Consider the following 24,343-nt stretch of genomic DNA (forward strand, 5'->3'; position numbering starts at 1 on the left):
TCCCATATCCATAGGTCATCTACTTTAAACACTCAAGTTTGGCTTTGATCTTTGAAACTTGGTCAAATGGGTCGACATGGTCAAACTTGATCAAAATAGGTGAACACAACTATCGTAAGAAAAACTAATTCCAAAGTGCAATAGATTATTTTCATGACCAAAAATAAAAAAAGAATTCGATTCAAGTTATTGTGCATGCCGAATACAAAATGAAAAAAAAAACATAAACAAATATAATATATAATGCTAGAGAAATTCAAAGTAACTAACATGCAAATGCTAAATCTCACATGTGTGAACATTGAACCTAATATACATTCATCATCAGCATGGAAAGGAGAGGCTAGAGGGGATCATCCCCACCTTCATCCTCAAAGGTATCTGACATATCCTATCAAGAAGCCATTGACAAGGATTCCCTCTTTAGAGATGCATAAGATATTCATAACCTATCCCACCCAACGTCTGAACCCTTATGCATGCGATATATCAACCAAGTAACCACACTCCACCATGTTGAAAGCCTTAGTGAAATCTACTTAGATGATATTGCCAGGAGCCCTTCATTTCTGGAGAGCGAAGATTAATTCTTCCACTATAACAACAATGTTATCTGCAATGCCCTTACCTTTAATAAAAAGCCAATTATCTGATTTTTATTTTCCCTTTAAAAAGAAAATCTAAATCTATGTTGATTGTACATGTGCTTTGAAATTTTTACAGATTACAACTTGTTTATAAACTGTGGTGGCGAGGGCCTGAAAGTTGATGGAAATGAGTATCAAGATGACTTTGACAGTACGTCAAGAGGTGTCATATTACATTTCTTATGAAGGAAAATGGGCTTTTAGCTCTACCGGTTACTTCATGGGAGGCCAATTATACATTGCAAACAATGTGTCACCTATAGCAGGCCCACCCAACGCTAATCCTGAATTGTACACAACTGCTAGTCTCAGCCCCCTCTCACTTACATACTATGGCCTCTGCCATCGAAATGGAAATTATACAGTGAAGCTACACTTTGCTGAGATAATATTCACTGATGATAGAGGAAGGCGCTTCTTTGATGTCTTTATTCAGGTTGTGTTTCACTGTGTTTAGAAATAGTTCTCTCTTGCTCTTTTTCCTATTTGTACTTGCATGCAAGCTTCAGCTTGTAGAAAAAACTTAAATTGAGCATGAATTATATGTATGTGTAGGGAGAGAGGGTCTTGAGGGACTTCAATATTGCAAAAGAAGCTAATGGGATAGGTCGGCCAATCATCAAGAGCTTCAATACTATAGTAAATAGCAACACTTTAGAGATTCACTTGCAGTGGGCTGGGAAAGGGACCAGGAATATCCCTTATACGGGAGTATATGGACCTCTAATTTCAGCTATATCAGTTACACCCAGTAAGTCTCCACAAAATTTGTTTGTCTATCCTCTGTGTTCTTGATTTTACTCTGAGAATGTCTGATCATTTCTTATTCTTTTTTAGACTTCAAGGTGGATACCAGTGAAAATCATGAGTTACCTAAGGGGACTATTTTAGGCATAGTGGCTGTTGGTTGTGTGGTGATTATCTTGGTCTCTGAATTCTTCTTCTTTATCTTGAAAAGAAAAGATGCTAGAAACAATGGTGAGATAATGAGATTGTTCTCCACCCGTTGTGCTATATATATGCACAAATCTTTGATTATGAAGTTAAGGGCAACTTGTTTTGTGTATGTGAGCTTGCAGAACTTCAAAGCTTCGAGTTAGAGACTAGAATTTTCACCTTAAGACAAATTAAATCTGCAACCGGGACCTTTAATCTTGCACATAAGTTAGGAGAAGGCGGTTTTGGACCAGTGTACAAGGTAAATTCTATGGATCCTTGTAATCAGCTGGTATTTTTCTTGGTGTATTTTTTATCTTCCAAAAATCCACTTTAGTGCATCATAAGTTGGGAGTTTGTCTGAAACAGGGTGTTCTGCCAGATGGTTCTCTGATTGCTATAAAACAACTTTCTTCAAAGTCCAGTCAAGGGAATCGTGAATTTATAAATGAGATAGGAATAATATCTGCTCTACAACATCCTAATCTTGTCAAGCTTTGTGGCTGTTGCATTGAGGGAAAACAGTTATTGTTGATATATGAATTCATGGAAAACAACAGCCTCGCAAATGCTCTTTTCGATGGGTGCTTTTGTCTACCTTTCTCCAATGTTTGTATTGTTGCACTTCTATTGACTAATTTAATGACATAATGTAACTGGAGTTTCCCTTAGCAGGTCCTGAAAAAGACCGGCTAAAATTGGATTGGCCAACAAGCATAGAATTTGACTCAACATAGCTCGAGGCTTGGCATATCTCCATGAGGAAACAAGGTTAAAAGTTGTTCACATAGACATCAAGGCAACTAATGTGCTGCTTGATAAAAATCTCAATGCAAAAATATCCGACTTTGGTCTGGCTAGACTTTCTGGAGAAGATGTAACCCACATAAGCACTCAGATTGCTGGAACCATGTAAGTGAAAAACAAATATTGTTTGAGATGTTTATTTCTTTTATATTAATTTATCAAGACTTCTTTCAAGACATGAAGCAAGGAAAAAAAAATCTAGAATCTCTGCTTTTCATCCCGTGAAAGCCATATAATAAGCATCATTTCTCATTTTGCTTGATGGTTTGTGAAGAGGATATATGGCACCTGAATATGCAATGAGAGGTTACCTGACGGACAAAGCAGATGTTTACAGCTTTGGAGTGGTGGTATTAGAGACTGTCAGTGGATTAAGCGACATCAACTACAGGCCAGATGAAGATCGTGTACATCTTCTTGATCGGGTAAGTTAATGTTCTTGAGATTCATATAATAAGGGGCAGTAAAACAAGAGCTAATCACTGTTAGATATATGTATGTATGTATCTACTGTTAGATGTATGTATGTATGTATCTACATGGGTATACTTGTATCCTTGGCTTCTATATGAAGCCCCTTGATCACACTTGTTAGATATGCAATAGAGGAACATTGATCCATCTTCTCTCTTCTCTCATCTTTCTCTTCTAACATGGTATCAGAGCAGGTTCTTTCCTCCGGCCATTTCTCCGACCACTTCTTCGGCCATCTCTCCGACCATCTCTCCGGCCACTCTCACAGTTCTTTCTTCTTCCTCTTTTCATCCACTTATTCATTCATACACATCCAAACACCATCGGCCGCGCTCCGCTCCCTGAGACTAACCCCATGCCCAAGCGCTCGCACACCCCAGCTAGGCGCCCCGATGCGCCAGCGATGCTCGTCCCACCCCCAGCCAAGCCCCGCCCGGCGGCGCCCAGCCCAGCCGCTTTCGCACCACCCCCAAGCCCCCAGCCCGACAAGCGCCACCGCGGCTGAGCCCCGTCCAGCGCCCGGCAGCAACGCTCGCCCGGCCCGCGCCCACGGCGCTTCGCGCGCTCCGGCCCAGCGTCCAGCGGCACTCGACGCGCCGCCCGCCCGCTTGTGCACGCACGGCAGCTTGCCTATCTCTGCTCACGCCCGCCCAGCAGCTCACTCGGAAGAAGACATTCAGCCGACCATCTTTCTCCATTGTCTAAAACAAAGCCTTGGTTCCTCTTCCAAACATTTGAAGACAAACATATGAGTTTCATTGTCTTCCAAATCAAAGACAATGATGTAATTTTTACTGTGCACATGTGATTTAAAAAAATATATATATATATATATAATATTAAAAAAAAAATGGATGCTTATGGTTTCAGTGGGGTGCTACCTGAGATGCGTCACCGTAATCTCCATCATTATGATGTGGTACTTGATGGCACCAACTACATTGCATGGCGACTCACTATCAAGCGTATTCTCGATGGCATCCGCGTTCTTCGCCACGTTGACGGTACATGTACTGCTCCTATTGCTCCTACTCTTCCTGATACTATTTCCTCCACATAGGCCTCTACTCTTCTTATAGCATTTGAGCAGCAATTTGAGAAATGGGCCGCTAATGATTCTACGGCCAAGATGATGATCTGCCAGACTGTTACTCTTGATATTCGTACTCAGATTGCTGATCTTCCCACCGCTCGGGCGATGTGGGACTATCTTGAGTGTCGTTACTGTGGTTCCAGTCAGGCGCAACTTTACACCTTATACCAGGCTCTCACTAGTCTTCAGCAGGGCGAGGACACTGTCGACCAATTCTATAGTCGATATTGCGCCTTATGGCGTCAGATTGATGCTCTGACTCCTCCCTATTGTGCTGTTCATGCTGCCCAGATCCTGACTTGCTCTGAGTCTTGCTCCCGTCGTCGTAGTCATGATGAGACACGACGTATGTATGAGTTCATCATACGCCTTCGTCCCGAGTTTGAGCAAACTCGGGCTCAGTTACTGCATGCCCCCTCGGTCTATTCTTTGGATGATGCCTTCACTTTTGTTCGTGCTGAGGAAACCCGTCTCCGGACTTCCTTCACAGTAGGCGGTAGTGCTCTGGCTGTCTCTTCATCTACTAGACCCCCTGCTCCTCCTGTCTCATCTCGGCCTTCTTCTTCTACTAGGCCAAAACGCACTATGATTTGTCACTATTGTGGCCTGTTTGGTCATCTTGAGCGTGTGTCGGAAGAAGCAGCGTGGACTCCCGCGTATTGCTCCTTCACCGCCTCTTCTATCGCTACCTTATTCTCACCAGCAGGCACATTCTGTCCAGGTCTCTCCTGCTCCATCGTCTCCGGCTACATCATCTTCTCCTTCGTTGTCTCCTGCCGATCATCAGTTGTTGGCGATGTTTCGACAGTTTCAGCAGTCTCATCTAGCAGACTCCACTGGCCATGCACGGTCGGCTCAGGTTCCTCCTTCTGCTCCAGGTAGTTCCTGTCCTCTTTGGCTTCTTGATTCTGGTGCTTCTCTTCACATGACTCCTAATGCCACTCATCTTCATCATTCCCGTCCGCTCTTACATGTTACACGTGTTCATACTGCTGATGGCACCCTCCTCCCTATTTCATCTACTGGTCATTTTTCTTCTACTTATTTTTCTATTCCCTCAGTCTCTCATGTTCCTCGTTTATCCATGAACCTCATGTCTGTTAGTCAGCTTACTGATTATGGTTGTCAGGTTATTTTTGACCGTACCTCATGTCGTATGCAGGATCACAGTTGGACGGTGATTGGAGCTGGTCGCCGCCATGATGGAGTATATGTGTTGGATACTCTTCATCTGTCATCTTCAGCTAAGCCTTTTCATCACTGTTATGCTATTGCTTTATTTCATCATATGTGGCATCATCGTCTTGGTCATTTGTGTCCGTCTCGTCTGTCATCTCTTGTTCATCTTGGCGTCTTAGGAGCTATCTCTCCTTCCTCCGATGTTGTCTGTACTGGCTGTAAGCTTGGTAAACAGCTCCAACATCCTTATCCTATGAGTGTATCTCAGACTACTGCTCCTTTTGAACTTATTCATTCTGATGTTTAGGGTCCCGCTCCTTTTGTTTCTAAATTAGGTAACTGCTATTATGTTATTTTTATTGATGACTACACTCGCTTTACTTGGATCTACTTTATGCATAACCGTAGTCAGTTATTGTCTATTTATCGATCTTTTATAGCCATGGTTCACACCCAATTTGCTGCCTCAGTCAAGATCTTTCGATCTGACTCGGGTGGTGAATACATTTCTCAGGCTTTTCATGCTCTTTTATCTTCTGAGGGCACCTTGCCTCAATTATCTTGTCCTGGGTCTCATCCTCAGAATGGGGTAGCTGAACGCAAGCATCGTCATATCTTAGAGACGGCTCGTGCTCTTCTTCTTAGTGCTTTTCTCCCTCCTCATTTTTGGGCTGATGCTGTTAGTACGGCTGTTTATCTAATTAACCTTCAACCTTTCTCTCATCTTCATGATCGCAACCCAGGAGAGTGTCTTCATGGATCACCTCCTCGCTATGATCATCTTCGTGTTTTCGGTTGTCATTGTTTTGTTTTACTCTCACCTCGGGAGCGAACCAAGCTCACCGCAGAGTCCGTCTCTTGTGTTTTTCTGGGAAATAGTCTTGAGCATAAAGGTTATCATTGCTATGATCTTGTTTCATATTGTATTCGTATCTCTCGAGATGTCACATTTGATGAAGCTACCCCCTTTTATACCTCTCCTTCGGTTCCTCTCTCTTTTCTTTTCCCTCCTTTTTCTCCTGCAGATACTTCCCCCATGCCTTCTTCTCCTCCTCTCCTCCCTTCTCTAGAGCTTCTTAGTCACTCCTCTCTTGATCCTCCTTCTCCAATATCTATTGAGTCTCCTACCGTGTCTACCTCTTCTTCTTCACTCCCTCCTGCTCACCCGCCAGTTCGTTTATTTTACCAATGTTGAAATCCCACTGTGACTCCACATGTGCCGGTCCTCTTGACAGGGTGCTCCGCAAGTGCACGGAGTTGTTGAAGTAATAATCCCCAGGTGAGTGGGGGTATCGTATCCACAGGGAGTAGTGAGTAAAAATACTTAGATTGCTTCTTAGCTAGGCGAAAGATGGAATAGTGATTTGTGTGTCAAAAGATGTGAAATAACAAAAGATGAAACAAACAAGAGAGAAAGTACGGGAAAGGAGAAAGTAAGGCAATCGATATAAATGGGGTACTCGGGTATTGTTCCCCCTAGGACACTAGTTTCAAGTGCAAGAATCCTCTATTATGCTTCCTATCTAATGCAATTGAGAGTCGTGGACATCCTTAAATACATGATCCCAAACCTAGGGTCAACCATGCCTAATTCTATACATGTCCCGGAGGAGAAATCTAACAATCTCAACACCTCGCACTCGTATAGAACTGCAATGAACTCTAGGGATTCCAAGTGATAAATCTCTTCCTATTTATAGACCTAACCCTTTGGTCCAGGCGGAAGGTCCCTAGCCACAATTAAGCCCTAGAACTAAAGTCACCTCAACGCTTCACTCCATTACACTCGCAACTAGGCCCCAGCGGAGGATCATCCCTTAACCCATTCACTCTATTGTGGCCGCAAAGAACTCGAGGAACGGAGGTAGAATCTATCACACCGAAGGGGAAAGGGGACGGTCCTGTACCTCTCGACTTACCCTCTCAACCCTCTACAATCAAGCTTTGTCTAACCCTCGTGGTGTGTCACTCACTCACAAGGATAATCGAATGAACTCTCAACCCTAGTGTCACTCTAAGGGAGTATTCAATAACAAGCATTCAAGATTGGAACTCACAAACACATCAATTAATTGAAAGCATAATAAAGAGATTCAAAGAAACTAATACATCCTAGGGTTCACAAATACCCAAATACCCACTAGGGGTTTAGCTCTCCATGGAGTTTAATACAAAAGATAATGAAATCAAATGCAAAGATAAACACTCCATAAGAAAAACCCCCTCGATGGTCGTGTCGATGGTCTTGTGGAGAGTCCTCTACTCGTCGCGCGATCTCCTCGTCTGGTATAAGATACGCCTTTGTCAGAGGCTCCCTTACCAACCTTCTTCCTACCGAGACGCGATGTCGGAGCCGTAGAACCTCCTCCAAGACCTAGCCAATACCTCTCCAAACCCTAGCCGCAATCTTCTCTCTAGATGGGGGAGAGATGAACAAAGGATCAACCAAAGAATACTGAAATCGAGGCAGATTCGGCTTTAAATATTGGCTGGAATCGGGATTTCACACGCCCGTGTGAGACTCCACACGGTCCCGTGGAAATAACGCACGGGCGTGTGTAAATTCCACACGCCCGTGTGGCTTCTCTGTTTCTTGCTTCTTCGGCTGGCTGTCAATAAATCCTGCTACAAATCGGCACGAAGTATCCCGATTCCATGACTTCATAAAGGTAACATAGACGGGCACACGTCCACGTCGTAGTCCGCTTTGCTTCTTCATTATCGGACAAGTTGGTAGAGATCTTGTTCTACGTGCACAAGTCAGAACGCCAAAGTATGACTGCCCTTGTGCCACTCCAAATGGTCTTGTAACTGAATTATAAAGAGGTTGGCACACACTCCAGTGTCTCGCACACGACCTATGTCTTCGCGTTTGAACTTTATCAAGATTTCTCCCAACATTGGTGCAATCACGGTCCACATTGGCTTCTTTCTTTCACTTTCATCTTCGCAACCCAATCTGTGTAAAAGAACATAGATGCACACGTATTAATGCTAAAACCCGACAAAAGTAATGCAAATCATAAGAAAAGAACGCTTCGCATTCTTATCTCACAAGCACTTATCGAACTCCCCCACACTTTAGCTTTTGCTTGTCCTCAAGCAAAAATTAAAACATTGTATACATAGATGAAGGGAATATTGGAAGTGCTTGGCCTTAGGTTCACCAAAGCATTCAAAGAAAGTATTCTAATAGCAAGGGAAATTTTTAACACTAAATACGAAAAATCAATGCTCTAGCTAAAAACTTGAATCAAAAAGGACAATAAACCCGAAATCGTGTAAGTGTGTGGATTCACTCAATCAACCCAAGGAATACTCCTCAAAGTTCTAGGAACAAGGGACTTATTTATCTACAAAAGTACCACAAATTCACAACGGTAGTAGCTTCACACATCCTCGAAGGTAGCCGTTTCCCAAGCGGCCGCTAAAGGTGGCTTTCACACTTTCGAAGAGGTAGCTCTTTCTACCGGGGTGGTAGCTTTCACACTTCCCATGAGATAGCTCTTTCTCTCATTAGGGCATAACTAGTATCCGACTTATGAGAGTAGCTTCATACATCATAAGAGGTAGCTCTTTCCACCCGACAAGAACAACTAAACAAGAAAACTATTTTGTTCCTTCTTTTCTTTTCCAAATTTTTTTGTTAACTCACAAACAAACTAAACTAGTCCCTTCAACCTTAAACTTGAGTTTCCAAAAGAATTTAGAGAGTGAGTAGTGCAACAAGTATAAATCGGGCAAAAATTCCTACAAATTCAAGCAAGAACTAGAGCATGAAAACATTCAATGTTAAAAATTCTCCTAAACTAAAGAATACCATTATTGCAACTAAGGTGAACCATCATTGGCTATGTAAGCATATGTCAATTAAAAATCATGTAAACGATATGTGCACTATGAACTCCCCCCCACACTTAAGTTGTACATTGTCCTCAATGTACATGTGCAAGCTCACTCAAAAGATATATATTACTGAAGTGCAAATGTGGGAAAGACAATTGAAACAATACTCCCCTGACTCCTAATGTTGCATTTGAATGGAGTTAAATCCTTGGGAGTGATGTTCCAATGGGTTGTGAAGCTCACACGGCCACTTTTGCCGTGCTCATGACTAGTTCCTAATTCCCATACTGACAAGACCATCTGCACGCATACACGAGGGGGTTCAGTAAATCTCAATAAAAGAAAAATAAAACAAACTCGAGTATATAAAAGATAGAGCAAGCAATACAACTTGAGACAAAAACAAACTAAACTTAGAAGGAGAGTCCTTTCTGAGGATGACAAGTCTAAAAAAAATAAAAATGCAACTAAGGAATGAAATCAAGTGTAGGTGCCACACTCAGGCGCCTCTGCTGGTGCTGTTGCTGGTGGGGATGAAGTATGAGGTGGATCTATCGGTGCTGGAGCAGGTGATGGTGAAGGTGGTGAAGATGTTGAGGGGGCCTGAGGAGTCCTCGGTCGCAGGATGAATGATGAGGCGACGTCTCGCTCCAATATCTGCTGTAAACTGTCGAAACGTGCCATAAGCTCGGTATACTGAGTGGCCTGCATAGCCCTCATCTCGGCGATCTCTGCGCGAGCCCCGGCTATCTCTGTCCGTACTACACCCACCGCGCTCTCGAGCCTCTCAAAGTGATCATGGGCCCGAGATGGTGATGACACATGTATGGTGGGTGCGTCCTCTGCCGCCAAAGGTACCTCGGCCTTCATCGGTGCTGGCTGAGGCTCAGAAGCAGGCTGGGATGCCTCGGCCTCCTCAACTGTCTCTGGAGTTGGTAGCACCAGGGCGTAAACCCCTGCCTGAACTCTGCGGACCATCCCCATCAACCTCATCGTCTCTAGGCTCAGGGGTGCAGGTGTGCTCGCCTTCTCGGCCCCATGCACTGTATCCAAGAGACCCATGCCCAGCACTAGCCTCGTGATGTAGGGGCCTGCGAAGATCGCTCCCAATCGAGCATAATGCCCCTCGTGACTGATGTACTCGGCGATGATGTGGCCTAAATGAATCAGTATGCGCTGCACCATCGAGTACAAATACAGCAGCTCCTACCGGCTCAGAACGCCAGTGCTATCACCACGGCCACTCACTGACCTGCTCATAAGAGCATGTAGATATCGATATGCAGGTCGGGAGAGGCACGTGGCCTTGGACACCCCTGGCTCATACTGGCCTTGACCACATAACATCCGGTAAGCTCTCTGCGGGGTCAAAGCGCCAGGATAATCAGTCGGTAACTGAGAGTACTCCTCAGTATCTGTGAATGCCTCCTCGTACAAGCCAAGTAAGATGGAAAACTGAGTGACGCATAAGCAATGGTGGTTTCTAACTGCTCTGAACTGAATGGCGTCTACACTGTCAAAGCTCGCGTATGATCTGTCGAACTCAAATGTAGATAGGACCTCTAGTGCAAGCTCTCGGATGGCTGGCTCTCGAACCATCAATAACTGCCTCCAACCACCCGTAGAGAATAGATCCTCAACCTCTGCTGCAAACTCATCTCCCTGCTGCAGATCTCGCAGTATACTCGTGTCCAGGAAGTGAGTCTGGACGAACCGGAGTCGCGACAGACGCTCATAACGGTCCTGATGCTCTGGCATAGCAAATCGAATGCCCTCAGGCTCAGGAGATGACTCACGCGGCCTCTTATCAGCTTGCTTCTTTGAACGGGGAGCCATACTCTGCAAAATTTTAAAAGAACCCGATCAAATAAGTTGAGAAAACAATGCTGCAGAAATCCACACGGTCGTGTGGAATTTCCACACGCCCGTGTGGATCCACAGGGTGTGAAAACCGCACGGCCGCGCCTCAAAAACCACTAATACACTCAAAAATTATCTTCTAAACCCATTCTAAACATGAATAATTGATCGAATCATAGAAACGTAGCATTATTGGCTAAATCAATCAATAGAAACCATGAATCGACGAAGATAATCCAAAATAGGGCTTACCGATGAGTTGAGAAGAAGAAACTTGAAATCGGCCAGAAAACCTCCCAAAAATCCGCACTAAATCTGCGCTGGAGGGTCGAGAAAGGATAGAGGGGTGTTCTCAGAGCGAATGTGGGTGTGAAGATAAAGAAAACCGAAAGGATTTTAAAGAAAACCCGCATCTCTTGAGTTTCTGTATATCCACACGCCCGTGTGGAAATAACACACGCCCGTGGGGCACCACGAGAGAGCTTCACAGGGGCGCACGCACGCCCTTGTGCGCTCTCGGCATAACGCTCTCAACACAGTCACACGGCCGTGCGTAAATTACCCACGCCCGTGCGCTCGACCTACAGGGCAGCCACATGCCCCTGTGCGCTCTCTGTTCAGCCGAGAGAATTCTCGTGTTCCACACGCCCGTGCGGAAATTCCACACGGCCGTGGACATTCACAGGCTACACTCACAAGGGCATTCGCACGCCCTTGTGCGCTCTCGGGATAGAGAAGGGATCGTCTGCAGAACTCACACGGGCGTGTGGAAAATACGCACGCCCGTGTGTATATCACACTGTTACTCACAGGGGCGAGTTCACGCCCCTGTGTGCTCTCGGAAAAATGTGCTAAGTTTCTGCAGGACGACGCACGCCCGTGTGGAAATTCCGCACGGCCGTGCGATTATCGCAGGGTCACTCACAGGGGCGAGTTCACGCCCCTGTGTCTTCTCTTGATGAGCTCGCAATACAACCCCACGGGCATGTGGAAATTCCACACGCCCGTGTGTCTTCTTTGGAAGACTTGAAAAACTCTGCAGGCTCTGCAGAAATTTTCTGAACATGTTACATATTCAGAGCCTGTCCTATTATGCAACAAATACCAGTGAAAACAATAAAAACAAGCTCAAGCGACCAAATCTTCGCCAACTCCTCATGAAAACACACGATGAAATATGAATCCACCAAGATAAATGCAACACAACTAGATTAAAATGATGACACCAACACTCAACAATTTATTCATGCAAAATTAACTACAAAAACAGTAAACACTTGGGTTGCCTCCCAAGAAGCGCTTGTTTTACGTCACTAAGCTTGACGTACCTTGTCTTACCTCATGGGGGTTCATAGATGAAGGTTGGCCTTTTACCCATGGCTTGGAAGCATGATGAGCAAAGTCTCTTGAGAGTAGAGGGTGAATTGTCGGGTTTGGGACCACCTAGCAACGGTTCGTGGAACTCGCTCGGCTTGGGCACACCTCCAACAGTCTTAGAGTGTTTCCGGTGGCGTCTCCTTGCCCTCTTCATTTTCTGGATCACCTTCTTCAAGATCCCCGGGGTAGATGGTACTTCTTTGTTCGAGCCAAGCATCATTACTTCTTCAATCTCCTCCTCTAGGTCGAACAAACCCTCATATGGGTCAGGATTAAACATTTCCTGCACATATTCATCAATAATCTCATCAGTAGTGTCTAGAAAATACAATGTGTCATCAAAGTCAAGAGAATGCCGCATGGCTTCAGCGAGGCGGTATGTGAGCTTGTCATCTCCAACTCTCAACGTTAGCTCCCCGCCATCCATGTCAATCAAAGCCTTGGAAGTTCGCAAGAACGGCCTCCCAAGTATCAATGGCACATCCGCATCCTCATCAACGTCTAGCACCATAAAGTCCATAGGAAATATATACTTGTCTACCTTGACAAGCACATCTTCGATGATGCCCCTCGGATGTCGCACCGTTCGGTCCGCCAATTGTAAAGTCATCCGAGTGGGCCTAGGTTCTCCCAAACCTAGCTTCTGAAAGAAGGTGTATGGCATGACATTGATGCCTGCCCCTGAATCTGCCAATGCCAATTCTTCACCTAGATTGCCAATGTTACACGGAATGATGAAGCTCCCCGGGTCTTTCTTCTTATTTGGCATGTTCTTTTGCAAAACTACCGAGCAAGATGCATCTAGGATCACGGAAGCACTCTCCTCTAGCTTCCTCTTGTTGGTCAACAAATCTTTCAAGAATTTAGCATACTTAGGCATTTGAGCCATTGCCTCAACAAAAGGAATGTTGATGTGGAGTTGCTTGAATAGACTTAGGAACTTCTTGTATTGATCATCCGCTTGGTCATTCTTCAATCTTGAGGGATAAGGAATTCTTGGCTTGAAGGGTGGAGGTGCCATCTCCTTCTCTTTGCTCGGTCCTTCTCCAACCTCTATGACCTCGGGTACATGCACATTGGGCTTCTCACTCGGGAGCTTGCCTTCAACCTCGCGACCACTTCGCAAAGTGATCGCTTTTAATTGCTCTCTAGGATTCGTCTCTGTATTGCTCGGTAAGCTCCCTTGTGGTCGTTCCGCTAGAGACTTCGTAATTTGTCCAACTTGGTTCTCAAGATTGTGCAAGGACGTAGTGTGATTGCGAAGTGTGGCCTCAACTGATTGAAACCTCGAATTCGAAGATTGCACAAATCTGGTCAAGGCCTTCTCTAAGACATTCATGCAGGTGTCCAAGCCATTAACTCTATTCTCGACATTTGGGGCTTGTTGTTGTTGTTGGAAACCCGGTGGCCCCATGGCCTTCTGTGGACCTTGGTTGCTCCATGAAAAATTTGGGTGATTCTTCCAACCCGAATTGTAGGTGTTGCTATATGGATTCCCTTGGTTCCTCATTGCATTACCCACAAAATCGACGTTCTCCACCGAAGATACATCACCAATAGAAATCGGGCAATCGGAGGAGGCATGTCCTCCTCCACATCCGTTACATGTTGTCATGGCCGCCACTCTGTTCGAAGCTATAACATCTACCTTCTTACCCAATGCTTCAACTTGAGCCGCCAATGACGTTACCGCATCGATCTCATGGAGTCCGGCCACTTTCTTCTTCTCCCTCGCATTCCACTGGTAGCTATTTAGACCCATTTCTTCAATAAGTTGTCGGCATGCCTCAGGGGTCTTGCTACCTAAGGTACCTCCTGCTGTCGCATCCAAAAGTTGCCTTGTACTTGGATTCAAACCGTTGTAAAAGGTTTGGATAATCATCCACTCCGGGAATCCGTGTTGTGGGCATTTGCGCAGGAGCTCCTTGAACCTTTCCCACGTCTCAAATAGAGACTCTAATTCCGACTGTACAAAGGACGAGATCTCATTCCTTAGCTTCGCAGATTTTCCGGGAGGGAAATAACGGCCAAGAAAAGCTTCTACCATCTCCTCCCATGTGGTGATCGAGGCTTTAGGTAATGAGTGTAGCCGTTGCTTCGCTCTCCCCTTTAGGGAAAATGGGAAGGCTCTCAACTTGATGTCATCATCCATCACTCTGTTGATCTTAAGCATATCACACACCTCAAGAAAGTTCTCTATGTGACTGTTTGGATCCTCGTCGGCCAAACCATTAAACTGTGCGGACTGCTGTAACATGTGGATGAATGCCGGCTTTAGCTCAAAGTTCTGAGCTGCAATAGGGGGACGCACAATGCTCGATTGTGTCCCCATAACTAAAGGTCTAGCATAATCAGAGAGTGTCCTCTGCTGCTCATTCTGTTCTGCCATATTGCCTGAACCTTCAACTTCCAAATAAGCTAGATTAGACGGTTCTTCCACAGGTCCTTTCCCTTTTCTTCTAAGTGTTCTTTCAAGCTCGGGATCTCCTTCAATCAATATTGAGGGGTTCCCTCGGGTCATCAACCTGAAGCTGCACAAAAGAAAGAAAACAAATCAGAACGATGATAGAAAAGAAGATGTGAAATAGAATAAATGAATGAATAGCTAAGAAAACAAAAGTGCAAAGTATCTCTAAACGCCTACTCCCCAGTAACGGCGCCAAAAACTTGACAGGGTGCTCCGCAAGTGCACGGAGTTGTCGAAGTAATAATCCCCAGGTGAGTGGGGGTATCGTATCCACAGGGAGTAGTGAGTAAAAATACTTAGATTGCTTCTTAGCTAGGCGAAAGATGGAATAGTGATTTGTGTGTCAAAAGATGTGAAATAACAAAAGATGAAACAAACAAGAGAGAAAGTACGGGAAAGGAAAAAGTAAGGCAATCGATATAAATGGGGTACTCGGGTATTGTTCCCCCTAGGACACTAGTTTCAAGTGCAAGAATCCTTTATTATGCTTCCTATCTAATGCAATTGAGAGTCGTGGACATCCTTAAATACATAATCCCAAACCTAGGGTCAACCATGCCTAATTCTATACATGTCCCGGAGGAGAAATCTAACAATCTCAACACCTCGCACTCGTATAGAACTGCAATGAACTCTAGGGATTCCAAGTGATAAATCTCTTCCTATGTATAGACCTAACCCTTTGGTCCAGGCGGAAGGTCCCTAGCCACAATTAAGCCCTAGAACTAAAGTCACCTCAACGCTTCACTCCATTGCACTCGCAACTAGGCCCCAGCGGAGGATCATCCCTTAACCCATTCACCCTATTGTGGCCGCAAAGAACTCGAGGAATGGAGGTAGAATCTATCACACCGAAGGGGAAAGGGGACGGTCCTGTACCTCTCGACTCACCCTCTCAACCCTCTCCAATCAAGCTTCGTCTAACCCTCGTGGTGTGTCACTCACTCACAAAGATAATCGAATGAACTCTCAACCCTAGTGTCACTCTAAGGGAGTATTCAACAACAAGCATTCAAGATTGGAACTCACAAACACATCAATTAATTGAAAGCATAATAAAGAGATTCAAAGAAACTAATACATCCTAGGGTTCACAAATACCCAAATACACACTAGGGGTTTAGCTCTCCATGGAGTTTAATACAAAAGATAATGAAATCAAATGCAAAGATAAACACTCCATAAGAAAAACCCCCTCGATGGTCGTGTCGATTGTCTTGTGGAGAGTCCTCTACTCGTCGCGTGATCTCCTCGTCTGGTATAAGATACGCCTTTGTCAGAGGCTCCCTTACCAACCTTCTTCCTACCGAGACGCGATGTCGGAGCCAGTAGAACCTCCTCCAAGACCCTAGCCAATACCTCTCCAAACCCTAGCCGCAGCCTTCTCTCTAGATGGGGGAGAGATAAACAAAGGATCAACCAAAGAATACTGAAATCAAGGCAGATTCGGCTTTAAATAGGGGCTGGAATCGGGATTTCACACGCCCGTGTGAGACTCCACACGGTCCCGTGGAAATAACGCACGGGCGTGTGTAAATTCCACACGCCCGTGTGGCTTCTCTGTTTCTTGCTTCTTCGGTCGGGTCGTCAATAAATCTCGCTACAAACCGCACGCAGTATCCCGATTCCATGACTTCATCGAGGTAACATAGACGGGCACACGCTCCACGCCGTGGACCGCTTTGCTTCTTCATTATCGGACAAGTTGGTAGAGATCTTGTTCTACGTGCACAAGTCGGAAACGCCAAAGTGTGACCGCCCTTGTGCCCCTCCAAAATGGTCTTGCTAACTCGAATTATAAAAGAGGTTGGCACACACTCCAAATGTCTCGCACCCGACCTATGTCTTCGCGTTTGAACTTTATCAAGATTTCTCCCAACATTGGTGCAATCACGGTCCACATTGGCTTCTTTCTTTCACTTTCGTCTTCACAACCCAATCTGTGTAAAAGAACATAGATGCACACATATTAATGCTAAAACCCAACAAAAGTAATGCAAATCATAAGGAAAGAACGCTTCACATTCTTATCTCACAAGCACTTATCACCTCTCTGACGCCTCTCCTACTATCGATCCAGCTCCTGAGGTATCCTCTCCTCCTTACTCTTTACGAGATCGCTCCACTTTACATCCACCTGTTCGTTATGCTTCTTCTAGCACTAGTTTCTCAGATGTCATTAAGCCAGGTACCTATAAGGAAGCAGTTCGATCCCCTGAGTGGCGGACTGCCATGGCTGAGGAGCTTGATGCCTTGACTCGGACTCACACATGGGATATTGTTCCTCTCCCTGCCCATGCCATTCCGATTACTTGTCGCTGGATTTATCGGGTGAAGACCCGTTCTGATGGATCTCTCGAGCGCTATAAAGCGCATCTTGTTGCTCGCGGCTTTCAGCAGGAATATGGTCGTGACTATGAGGAGACTCTTTCCCCCGTGGCCCACATACACACTGTTCGTACATTAGTTGCTGTCGCCGTTGTTCGTCGGTGGGTTCTTCATCAGCTTGATGTGAAGAACGCCTTTCTTCATGGGGACCTGAAGGAGGAGGTCTACATGACTCCTCCTCCTGGCCTTCAGGTGCCTCCAGGATCTATTTATCACCTTCGCCGTGCTCTTTATGGTCTCAAACAGGCTCCTCGTGCCTGGTTTGAGATTCAGCACAGTTGTTGAGGCTGCTGGATTTACTCCGAGTATCCATGATCCGGCAGTCTTTATTAATTCTTTACCTCGTGGCCGGACCATTCTTCTTTTGTATGTGGATGATATGATTCTTACTGGTGATGATTCTGCTCATATTACTTTTGTGAAGCAGAAACTGTGTGAGACCTTTTTGATGACTGATCTCGGTCCGCTACGTTATTTTCTGGGTATCGAGATTACATCTCATCCTGATGGCTATCGACTATCTCAGCAGCGTTACACTCTTGATCTTCTTGCTCACTTTGGCTTGACTGATACTCGTACTGCCGCTACACTGATGGAGTTGCATTTACAGCTTCGTGCTTCTGATGGGACTCTCTTATCTGATCCTTCTCGCTATCGCCATCTTGTTGGTAGCTTGGTATATCTTGTTGTTACACGTCCTGACATTTCTCATGCTGTGCACATTCTCAGCCAGTTTGTTGCGGCCCCACCTCTGTTCATTATGGACATTTTCTCCGGGTACTACGATATCTTCGTGGTACTGCCTCGCGTGGTCTATTTTACTCACACCAGTCCACTCTTCAGCTGTAGGCCTATTCTGATGCTACTTGGGCCAGCTTCCCTTATGATCGGGTCTCTGTCACTGGCTACTGTATCTTTCTTGGGTTTTCCCTTGTTGTTTGGAAGACTAAGAAACAGCAGACTGTTGCCAAGTCCAGTGTTGAGTCGGAGGTTCGTGCTTTAGCTACTACAGTACGGTAGGTGCTTTGGATTCGCTCACTTCTACAGGATTTTGGTGTACCGATCCATTCTCCTATTCCTATTCATTGCGACAGTACGGGCTCCCTTCAGATTGCTGCTGATCCGGTCAAGCATGAGCTAACCAAACACATTGGTTTGGATGCACACTTCACTCGTTGTCATGTCCGTGCTCATACTGTATCGCTCCATTACCTTCCCACTGAGGTTCAGGTGGCTGATTTCTTCAATAAAGCACAGACACGTGATCAGCATTTATTTATGTTATCCAAACTCAAGACATATGATCCACCTTGAGTTTGAGGGGGGGGTGTTAGATATATGTATGTATGTATCTACTGTTAGATGTATGTATGTATGTATGTATCTACATGGGTATACTTGTATCCTTGGCTTCTATATGAAGCCCCTTGATCACACTTGTTAGATATGCAATAGAGGAACATTGATCCATCTTCTCTCTTCTCTCATCTTTCTCTTCTAACAATCACATGTCATGTTCTGCAGGCTAATATTCTACGAAAGCAGGGCAGGTTAGTTGAACTTGTTGACAAGAGTCTTGGTCCAAACTACTTAGAGGAAGAGGCAGTGATGCTGTTGAATTTAGCTCTCATATGCACCAGTTCTTCTGTATCTCTTAGGCCTACAATGACAGAGGTGGTGAACATCATTGAAGGCAAGAAGTCCGTGCCAGTGTTATCGAAGAAGGGCAAGGGCTCAGATAGTGGTCTCAACACTTGGCTTGAGGCCTTTGAGATACTCTCTAACAACGATAGCCAGTTGGTGAGTTCATCAACATGCCATGAGCCATGGATAGCGTCTTCAGCAACTGCCTATGTGGAAGACAAAGAGGACACCTGGGTTTCGGCGACAAGCAAGGGCAATTCTGATTACTCCGAAATAGGAGAACTAAGTTAAGTTAATGGAGAGAGACCAAAGTTTATATATTTATATATGTATTAATTAAATTTATGAATATGTGACTATTAATTAATTATATATGCAATATTATCGTTAGACGTCTGCCTTTCACATTTAGTATTCAATGGTTGACAAATAGAGATGGCAATTTGTACCCTACCCAACGGGTATATCCGTATCCATACCCGGTCAAAGAGGGTATTACCCTCTTTGACCGCGTACGGGTACGGGTAAAGGTATTACCTGTTACTTTTTGAGCGGGTACGGGTCGGGTAAGGGTATGCCCCTACCCGTACCCTTACCCTTACCCTTACCCGTTGGAGAGGGTACGGGTAAAACCCTGCACCTGCATCCCCTTACCCCTCTCATATATATATATATATATATATATATATATATATATATATATATTTATTAAACTAAACATTTACCCATAATTTACCCAAGATCTATTTCATGGTGATTAATTTGAAAATAATACTTCAAATTTTCTCTTAATATAGTAGTTTAAATTTTATTTAATTTTTATATTTATATTTGATAATATTATCTTGAATTTTGGATATATATTAATAATCATAATTAAATTAAAAAATAAACATTATAAAACAAATATAAAAAATAATGTTATAATAATTTATTCTATAAATTATAAGAACATCCTTGAGAAATAAGATACTAATAAAAAATCAAGTGAATATAACTTATGAGAATTACATATAATGTTTTTTATATTCAAAATCTTATTAGACATTTATAAAATTTGAATCTATATAAAATATTAGATATATAAAAATATAAAACAAAAACCAAGATAGTTAAACAAAAATAAAACAAAAGATAGAGTTACCATTGAGCCCTAAATAGATGTTATTTTTATATGATTATATAATTTAAGATAAACAAATATATATCAATTTATAATTTTGAATTTATAGACATGTGTTTAAAGATTGTAATGTAATGTATAATTAATTTATTATTATTATTATTTAAATTTAATTCGATAATTTGAACAACGGGTAAGTGGGTACCCTGAAAAGTACGGGTAAGTGTATGGGTATGGGATAGGGGTTACGGGTACGGGTAAGGGTTTTGGCATACCCTACCCATACCCTACCCATTGCCATCCCTATTAACGAACCAAATTTATTTATTGAGTTTCATATTTAATTAAAGAATGTGGGACTATTAATTATAATAATACCTATCACCAGTTATTTTCACTTTGATGTTGTTTATCTATTATTATAACCCACCGCAACATTTGGTTACAAATACAATATGAAACAATAAAACAAGGAGGCATCATGTTTGTTGTTTGTCACACCAGTTGTCTCCCAAATCATGGTATCTTTAATTATAATTATCTCCTTTGGAATTGAATTATCATTAGAATTAACCACATGTTAAACTTTTTAGTTCACTACAGTCTCAGATAAATCAAGACTTGAGAAAGTCATTGTGATTATTAAATATAATGTTTTCTTTTTTTTTCTTTTTTTTATAAGAAAAGGAGCCCTAAGGCTGTTTGTTAGAAGGAAAAAGGATTACAAACAAAGGAAAAACAAAGGAGCTAATACAACCAAAGAGACCTCAAAAATAAAGTTGGCATTACAAAATCGTTTCATAATCCAGTTGGGTAAATCACGATCCTGAAAATACAAAGTTAAAGCATGGAGATTAGCACCAAAAGAAGCCAAACAAAGCGCCGGAGGAGGACCAGTTTTTTGGTATTTCATGAATGTTGGGATTGCCTGCATCAAGCAGGCATTGCTTAATTTCAGGAAGCCATTGATTTATTCGCCAGTTATGTGTAGGCAGATCTGCATTAAGCTCACAATTAACTTCAACATTAGTTACAAATAGATGTCTCATATGGAGGCCAGCCAAGGTTGCATGAATTGCAATGTTGATAGTCTTCAGTTCAGCTTCAACGCAAGAAATCAACAGCCATTGGATATGATCCTGTCAACAGAATATTACAGTTAGAACAAGAAAGGAAAAAACATGCTCCACTTACCAAACCAACATCACTCCAGGAGTTAGAGATAAACAGGAATGGCACTTCCGCAGTTGAGAAATTATTATGAATAAGATGCCTGCCGATCAGAGGCTAAGAAGCATTATAGAAATTAGCCAGACAAGCAAGAGCCCTACAAACTATTGAATGACAATTCACATTGGCATTTTGAAAAAAAATTTTCATAATGATAGATTTGATTTACAGGTAATACTAATGAGCCAATTATCGGACCCAAAGACGCCTTGGAAAATAATATCCACACCAGTATGATTGCTAATCGAATTCCAAACCATTTGAGCATACATGTAGGAACCCATCATATGATTAATCGACTCATGTACAATGCCACACTTTGCACAGAAATTTCTAGGGCCCAAATTGGGGGAATAAAGGAACTCATAAGTAGATATCCTTCCTTTGAAAAGCAGCCACATAAAATGTTTGGCCCGAGGAGCCACTTTTAATGTGCAAATTTTCTTCCTCCTACAAAATAATAATGTAGTGTCATTAGAAGCATGGTTTAGGTGACTTGTATATGTGTAGAAATGTTATATGGAGAAAATTTTGTCTGGGTCTTAAAAGATTACATGTTTATTTAAACATTCATATGTGGCTATTGCAAATATATTGTACGAGGCAATTAAAGTTTTGAATGGGGGTGTTTATCTTTCTTGAGTATGCATATATATATATTTTTACCTTAGCTTCTATGTGTATTTAGGTTGGTAAACATGGTTGATGGGTGTGAGATAGACTTATGCATGTAATCAAGCTTGAGAATGATAATCTTGAGGTTGTGTGTACCTTCATGATCATGTGGTACATATGCATTAAGGTATCACAAAAGGAAAATAATTCTCAAGTGGGCATAAATTACTGTTTGTAATTATGGTTTAATGCAAAAATGTGCTACTTGAAAAAGTAAAGCTTAAAGTGTGGATCAATGAAGATGGGAGTTTTATTTGTATTTGAATCAAAGTTCGTATTATATTGATAAAGATAATGGGTCATGATCATGATCATTTGAGAGTCAACTATGGGCATGCAAATGATGCTTATAAGAGCTTTGATTTAATATTTAAAAGAGGTTTTGTGAGGATAATTGAAGTATACATATGGATTGTCATCTTTGGCTCTATGTGTAGCATAGGTGGAGAGTTATAAATTTGAGGGAGATGTAACTATGTAATTGAGCAATGTCCTTAAGCTGATTTATAGTGTTTTCATTATCTTGTTATTTATACCATGATTATCTTATGTTTTTCTTTTGCTATGTTATTTGTAATGTTTTCATAGCTTAACTATTACCTCTTCAGAATGTCTTATAATATGCATTATAATATCTATAAATGTTTATCTGCTAAATTTATTAATTATTCAATTATGCATTCCATGTAGTGTTTTAATAAGTGAGTTTTAAATGCTTTTAATATATGCAAAAAATTTCAAAATGTGAATTTTTTTATTTCAAAATAAGAGTGTCCTTGTCTGATCAAATAGAATATCAATGAGTTTTGGAAATGCTTTCGGTTTGATAAGAGATGAGAAAATTTGGTTGCTAAGTAATTCTTGAAATTTGGTTATGTGCAATATTACCATAAAGGAGATCAATGGCATATATATTCTTCTTTGTATTTGATACTTTATATGGTGAAGACGGTGAGCTGAGGGCTTAGCCCACTATAGTAGGGTCTACCTATGAAGTGGTTTATTGAGACGCTGCATGGATGACCTAGTGATAGCGATGAATCATGGCCACCTGTAAAATGCAAGTGTACATGCCGATCAAGTAATAAAATATGCTAAGAAGCAAGATATCGGTCCATACAGAACTAGAGACTATTAGTAGTGATTCTAATCCGAGAATTAGTCTAATCCAAATAGTGAGATGTGAAAGTAAACTAAAAACAAGAATAAAAAGAGTGAAATGAATGTATGGCTAAACAAGCATAAAAAAGGTGGTAGGTAGGCATAGATTCCTTCTAAGGTTTATTAGGTCCTGGACATTGGTTGTATAAGTCTTGCAATCCAATTTGAATCAAGAGAGTTCCTAAATTATGTTAACCCCTTTCTCAAGGTGAGTAGTAACTGGTCCCATAAGGTGCTGATATAGACAACCATATCACCACAGTGTACTGTATGAACTCTAAATTAGAATAAAGAAGTATTCAAAATATAGACAATTATCCTCTTGATGTAATTTCCCATAATCCCATACAAAGTAGAATTGAGAACTCTCCCTAAAACTACTTCCTATGATTGCAGTATGAATGGAATTACTTGTCAATTCACGTAGAAGTATTATGGTAGGAGAACTCTCAACTCTGAAGTATACAATCTCTAGGTGAACTCATAATCCTCTTCAATAGTGGCTTGCCTATGCTAGATGTCTCTCTCAACTCATCACAAAAGCACATCAAACATGAATTTGGGGCTCTCACCACAATAGTGATAGGGTTAAAATTAAGGTAGAAAACTGAGGTAGAGTAGGATTTAAAGAATTAGATGAAGTGGGTGGCAGATGTGAGAAATAGGGATGAAAAGGAAAGAGATGTTTATAGAAAAGAACATCTTGAGAAATGAATACAATGTTGGTTTCCAAATCATATAGTTTGAAGTCTTTGACTCCTAGTGGATAACCTATGAAGACATAAGATTTAGTTTTATTATCGAATTTCTTTCTTTGTGAAGGAATAGTAGAAGAAAAACATAAGGACCAAAAGACTGTTAGATGCTTATAGGTAGGAGATTTATGAAAAAGAATTTCATAAGGAGTCTCATTATGGAGAGAGTGGGTAGGAACTCTATTGATAAGATATGCAACAATCAACATTGCATCTCCCCAAAATTTGAAAGGCATATGTGCTTGGAAAAGCAAGGCTCTAGATACATTTAACAAATGTTGATACTTCCTTTCTACAACTCCATTTTGTTGGCGAGTATAAACACAAGAAGTTTGATGCATCACACCATTCTCAGCATAAAAAGTAGGAATGTGAAATTCAAGAGCATTATCAAATCGTATGACCTTAATCTTTTGCTGAAATTGAATTATTATTTGATGAAGATGCAGGTGTATGTGCTGATCTTGTAGTAAAGTGTGCTGAAAAGTAAGGTATCAATCCTCAAGGAAAATAGAGTCTACTATTACTATTCCATAATTTAGAAAACTAGCCTATTCAAAGTTATGTGGTCTAAAGCAAATTAAAAAGAAAACAAAACTAAAGCGTTGAAATAAGTATAGCTAAACAAGCAAGCGGAACATGGTGCTCACGCATAGACTCTCTCTAGGGTTTTATAAGTCT

At 42.3% G+C, this 24,343-nt stretch overlaps 1 non-coding gene and 1 pseudogene across 1 annotated transcript; both read left to right on the forward strand.

The window, feature by feature from the left end:
• LOC120251335 overlaps positions 1-19,017 on the forward strand; it is a 37,784-nt pseudogene extending 18,767 nt beyond the window's left edge.
• LOC120252059 lies at positions 14,112-14,218 on the forward strand. Its single transcript, XR_005533611.1, has one exon. It is a non-coding gene; the product is annotated as a small nucleolar RNA R71 (small nucleolar RNA).
• Positions 19,018-24,343: the final 5,326 nt, after the last annotated feature.

The sequence above is a fragment of the Dioscorea cayenensis genome, chromosome 20, assembly GCF_009730915.1.
Source record: "Dioscorea cayenensis subsp. rotundata cultivar TDr96_F1 chromosome 20, TDr96_F1_v2_PseudoChromosome.rev07_lg8_w22 25.fasta, whole genome shotgun sequence".
In the NCBI taxonomy this organism is placed as follows: Eukaryota; Viridiplantae; Streptophyta; class Magnoliopsida; order Dioscoreales; family Dioscoreaceae; genus Dioscorea; species Dioscorea cayenensis.